The following is a 6695-nucleotide window of genomic DNA, read 5'->3' on the forward strand; positions in this document are numbered from 1 at the left end:
GTGTCATGCTTAGAAAAATAATGTACAGTAGAAGAAGAAGGATTACCAGAACCATGTGAGTGAATTGCATTACCATTATTAAAGGAATGCTTAGGAGTTTCAACAATTGGAACGCCTTCTGTAGCCATGACCCAAGAAAAAAAAATTACACCAAGAACCTAGCTCTTGATATCATGTTAGAAACCGTAATAGGTACGTACAAAGAATATCTTTCTTTCCTTCCATTGTTCAAGAGTCATCTGCAGGATATTTAATACACAAAGATAACAACTAGCGACCTTAACAAACTAACAACAAACTAACTGCTCTTAACTGACTTCCGCTATACAGGAGATACTCATAACATAGATGCGATCTAACAATCATGAGGTTAGGATGCGCACGAGACTAAGAAACAATTATTAACAATTCATCATAGTGGTGCATTTTTAAAGAATTTTTATAACTTCCAGTGTAGTTGTTACTACCAGTTGGTATTTCTCCTCTATTGGATTATTCTCGAAAATAATGACATTTGTGCAAAAGTTTAAAGTGATTGAATATTAGTTTATATACACGTGTGATACATGAATTAATTATGTATATCAAATAAAAATATTAAATTATAAAATAATTTGATCTTTGTGCTTTTTATTTTAGAAATAATATTTATAATTTTTCAAAAAAAAAAGAAATAATATTCATAAAATAAATCTAAGTTATTTTGTGCTCTACTCTCTCAAAATGGTTAAAATTTTTTATTATTTCAAAATGTTTGATTTAGTGAGATTTATTTGGTTACTTATATAAATCAATTATATTAAAATATATGCAAAAGATTTGCAAATTAAAATGCACGTTTTGAAAATATTTTATTGGCTAATATGTCAAAAAAGCTATTAAGAAATGTCTGTATTAAATTCGTACCCAATTAAGTTCTTGTCATTAACTTAAATAATCAATTAAGTCCATTCATTAACGATTTTCATCATTAACCACGTTGGCTGTTAAAATAAATTAACAGACTAATCAGATGGTGATATGTGACAGCTTCTAGTTTAATCTAATATTTTTTTCATAAAAATTATTAAAAAATCATAAAAAATTATAAAAATATAAAAATGGTTACATATTAAAAAATGAAAATTTATATGAACTTATAAATATTATAAAAAATCTAATAAATTATAAAAATTATAGGATTAATAAAACATATTTAACATTTTATAACAACATATTAAAATTCTATAAAAATCATAAAAATATAAAAAATATTAATATTGTTATAAACTTATAAAATTATAAAAAAAATCATAAAAACTTGAACTAGATCGAATAAGTCGGTTGAACTGATTAGATCGAAATCGACAAGAGTATTAGCCTAGAGAAATGCATTAGACCGGTTGATCTGGGAACAAGACTATTGAATCGATTTTTTAATATATATTTTTTATTTTCTTAATGTTTATTTAATTGAACTGGATGGATCAGACTAAATGACAAACTGATGGACTATTAGTTCGACCATAGATTCAATTATGAAAACCTTGGTTAGAATATTTCATTCTAACATATACAGTAGTTGAATAATAAAAAATTGGTATGATAAAAATATTGAAGAATAAAAAATCGATTCAATCATTCGGTTCCTAAGTCAATCAATCTAATGGCTTTCCTTAGATAGCCTTGTCAATTTCATGCTAACCAGTCCGGTTCAAGTTTTTACGAATTTTTATAAGTTTATATTAATTTTAATATTTTATAATTTTTACAATTTTTATTACTTTTAAGAATTCTAATACATTTTTTAATTTGAAATAAGTTTTTCAAATTTATAAAATCTTTTATAATTTTTATAATTTATTAGGTTTTTTAAATATTTTTTATAATATTTATATATATATTTTAATTTTAACTGTCCCTTTCTTCCACCATTGCTGCCACCCCTAATAGTTCTATTCCACTCTTCTTCTTCTTTTTTTCCCCCCTTTTTGATCAGTAATTCCATCACTTAAGTTGAATTGTTGCTGTCCACCTTTTGTTCTTCACTGTTGCCGCCTCTACTCCATCCTTTTTCCTCCTATACCATCGCCTTGGCGATCAACTACCACCCTAGCCGCTACCCATTCTTTTTCTTCCTTTCTTTCTGCCTTGTCTCATATTGTTGCTACCGAAACCACTATACCAGCCCTTGGCCAAATTTTTTTTGGCCCTTGCTAGTGAACACTCATCTTTTCTATTTTAAACCGTTACCACACATCCATAACGGTTAGTGTAAGTGAAGTTTTCGTGTAATCAAATCTAAGTTTTTTTTTTCATATTCTTTAATGGTCGAAAGATTCATGATATGGATGAGTCTCACAAAGTTTTTTCCTTTTTGTGTTTGATTGATTCAAGATCCAAATCCAACCTATACGGATCAACCATATTATTGAGAAATTTATTCGCAAATCCATTGTAAGTCGAATAGAGTAAGTGTTAACTTTCAACTTCATATCTGAAATTTTCGGTTATTACCACTGTTTTGTCCGAACCCTATAGGGGTGTTAATAGGTTTTTTTAAACATTCGATCTTTGTTGGGTACAAATCTGAGTTAGAGCTAGTAAGATCTAAAGCGTAGGAGATACGGAAAAGCGATAGTGTTTGGATTTGCGTAATCAAGTGTGGGTCTTACCTTTGAGTGTTGTGTGATTACTGTAAATTGTATAATACACATGATGTTAATTTTACATTTTGATTTGTGCTTGGTTGAATGACTTTGAGTCAGATTAGGGGGTGTCGATTAAGGTAAGTACAAAAAGGGTAGTGGTAGAATGTTAAAGGGCCTTAATTGTGATTAAATGATTGTGTGGGTGCCGATTGTAATTACTGATAATATGTTTACTAAATTGTATGATATGATATTTATTGAATGCATGATTAAGAATACCATTGAATATCACCGTGTTTATTGGATGCAAGTAAAGCATGCCACTGATATTGTTACCATTACTGGTTAGCATGATATGCTACATGCTAATAATGCATTGCAGGAGTTTGAGTATTGATGGGTGACGAAGGAGTTCCGTGGAGTATTGGCGGTTTATCCGTAATATTATTGTTTAGCAGTATATCTGCGCCTGGGAGTATTGTGGAGTACTGATGACTTATTGCATCTTACTGGCAGCTTGCCTACAAATTATTGACAGTTTTAATTGCATACAGTTACTGGTGGTTTAACCACATCGAATTTCAGCTCTTATTGTTAGTGTTCGAATGATGGGTTATGGGGAATTCGTGGTGTATCGCGGATGGATGGGTATGACTATTGCATTGTTTCATTCGAGCATGCCATAAACAAAAGTTTGTTATGCCATGATAAACTGTATGATCTGTTATAATAACTGTATGCTTTATTGGCTGATTGTATACCTATGAAATGCTTATTTTTCCTTAGACTCACACTGAGCTTTTTAAACTCACCTCGTAGTTTACTATTTACAGATAACCCTTAGGACTAGGGTTGGATTTGGCATACGGAGGTCTCATCTCGGATTTTCACATAATAAAGTATTTTTAAATTTTAATTTATTTATTTTGGTTTTATTTTGGGATTGTAATTTTTATTAAGTATAGACTGTGATATGAGTGATTTTTATTTGGGATTTTGCATGCATGAAATATTTGGATGAAAACCAAACAAATTTAATAATTCGATTTAATATGACTTAAAATATGAATTTTCTTACAAAAAGCAAACGCAACACTTTTTTCGCTGCGTAACGATAAAACAAATTCTTTTAAAAGGTTTACTGATAGAACCAATTGAGTTTTATTTCAAACGTCACAACCTTTTAATGAATTTGAACTTATACTATAGATAACCTAAAAGTTCGATTTTTTTTACAAGGCTAGTGCAACCACGCTAAGTTTTTTCTGAAAATTAATTAAAATAGAGATTTTTAAACTAAATTTTTTTACTTGGCCATCTCGCTGGCTAATTTAACCTTCAATATTCAACCAATATGTCTAGGCCTGTAACATCCAAAATTAGGGTCTAGTCGAAACATTGGTTTCGAGACCATAAATCCAAGATAGAAATAATTATTATTTGATTCTTATGAGGACTATGATATGAATGCATGCTTATGTGAAAGTTTCTTAAAGAAATTCTATGCATAAAATGTCTAATTGCACTTTAGGGACCAAATTGAATAAAATGTAAAACTTGCATTCTAGAAGCTCTTAGCATGAAACTGCTTTAGATTATAAATTAGGAGGTCTTAGTTAGCAATTTGACCTATTTCTATAAATTTGGACAAAAATGGGCATGCATAGGAAAAATTTGAAAGAAAAGGGCATTTTGGTCATTTGGTAATTAAAAGAATAAAAGGGAAAAATCAAAGCAAAATGTACTCATCTTCTCCAAATGATAGCCGAAATTTTCAATAGACATAACTAGGGTTTTGTTCAACATTTCAAGCTTGATTGTAAGTACTCCCTAGCCCTAGCCCTGTTTTTAATATTCTTTGCATTTTTGACGTCCTTGAAACATGATCTATCCATTTCTAGCTATATTTTGAGCTAGGATTCATGTATGAAATTTGACCCATGTATAACATACATGTATTTTGATGATTAATGGAGGAATATAAATGTTTGGTGTGTGATAAACATCTTTTACTAGGTGATTTTTAGTGAAAACATCTAAAAAGGACTTGTTTGTAAAAGTGTAAAACTGGATAGTAAAAATGTGAAATAAAGGAAATGGTCCGCTGATATGAGCGTGGTATAGGTTCGGCTAGGCTTGGGCAACCAAGAAAATGCATACATTTTACTTTACGAGCCTAGGGACTACATTATAAATAAGTGAAAAGTTATGGGTAAAAAGACAATTTTACCAAAATATGAATTATGGATTGATTTGAAAAATGTGATTGATAAACAAGTTAAATTTGACATTTAGATCAAGAAAAATGTGAACCGGGTCTTGATCAAGGAAAGAATAAAGAATACGACGATTAGGCTCGATTATCATCATTTTGTACCGAGGTAAGTACACGTGTAAATAATGTGACAATGTATTATATTTTGATGTGTTGATATTATGTGATAAATGTTTTATCAATATTATATATATGCTATGCCTAATGACAATTTTGTAAGTATGAATAATACTGGTCGTTATCCACGACGTTATGAGCAAGTACGATAGAGATGCTATGTGTATATGAGAAAGAATCCCGTTTGAACCTTAGGAATAGTTTAGGATACAAGTGACATGATACAAGTGACATGTCACTAGGAATTAAGAAATCTAAACTCATTGAGTTGGTCTAGGTTCGTGATATGTATGCGGTATTCGAGCTCGTTGAGTTGGTCCGAGTTCATAATGGATGCGATACATGTGGCATTCGAGCTCGTTGAGTTAGTCTGAGTTCATAATGGATGCAATACATGTAATTGGGTTCTGGGCAATGGTCTTGTGTGTCCTAATGGTGGCTAGGTAATCCTTGAGTGGGTCAGGTACCTGACAGATTGTGTGAGTAGCCCGTGTAGTTACACCTTGACCGATAGCTTATATGAGCAAGCCCGTGAGTAGCTCCATTGCGAGCGTTTCATGTTATGAGGTAGCTCTGGCTACTTATGTATATGTGGCACTTACGTGCAAGTTTTTCGTGTATCCAATAGTATTCTAAGTGTTCAACGGGTAATGTAATGGATGTGATGAAAGTCTCGAAGAGGCATGTTAAAGAAGTATGGTTATATGATATACTACAATGTATACAGGTATGCATGCTAAATCCATGAATAATGCCTTGATAAAGAATGATATGTGATGAGAAAGTATATACATGAACACGTGATAAAGGAGCCAAAATGATTGGATGATGAGTAATTCTTGTGATTATGATATTATGTCTTTTTGTATGATTATGGTTTACTATCATTGCATAATATTTGTGTAACACCCCTTACCCATATCCGACGCTGGGATAGGGTTTGAGGCATTACCGAGCTAAACATTAACATTTACACAAAACCTGTTATAAAATTTCGTTCAAAATTTAAAATTTTTCAATTTCATGTAAATTTCCTCTTATAAGGGCCTACAAGGCCCAAAACATAGATTGAAGGTGATTCGAGATTAACAGAGGACTTTAGAAAACTTTAGGGCAAATTAGCAAAATTTTCCTACTTTGGGAGTCACACGTCCGTGTGGGTAGGCCGTGTGATTACACACACCCGTGTGGCTTAGGACACGCCTATGTCCTCAGCCCATGTAACTCTTTGACTATGATGTCATCATACAATTAGGGTCACACGACCAACACGCCCATGTGCTTAGGCCTTCTGGCAAATTAAATTCTCAAAATTAAGTGCAGATTTCACATGGCCTGGGCATACACCCATGTCCTAGGGCTGTGTCTGTCACACGAATGAGACACACGACTGTGTCTTTGCCCGTTTGTTTACTACTGGAAATTCTGTTTGCAATAACTAGGGTGCAGGGGACACATGGTCTAACCACATGCCCATAGGGCAAACCGTGTGGACAAATTTTAGGCTATCTTCCAAGCCATTTGTCACCCTTAAATGCTTATTTTCTTATTCATCTAAGGTGACATGAAACTTAGTATATTTAGTCACTGGAAAACACATAAATATGATTATTCAATGCCTTTGTAATGGCAGCATGTCACTTATCCAAAACATCATACTTTCATATGGCATT

Source organism: Gossypium hirsutum, chromosome A13 (genome assembly GCF_007990345.1).
Source record: "Gossypium hirsutum isolate 1008001.06 chromosome A13, Gossypium_hirsutum_v2.1, whole genome shotgun sequence".
NCBI classification, from domain to species: Eukaryota; Viridiplantae; Streptophyta; class Magnoliopsida; order Malvales; family Malvaceae; genus Gossypium; species Gossypium hirsutum.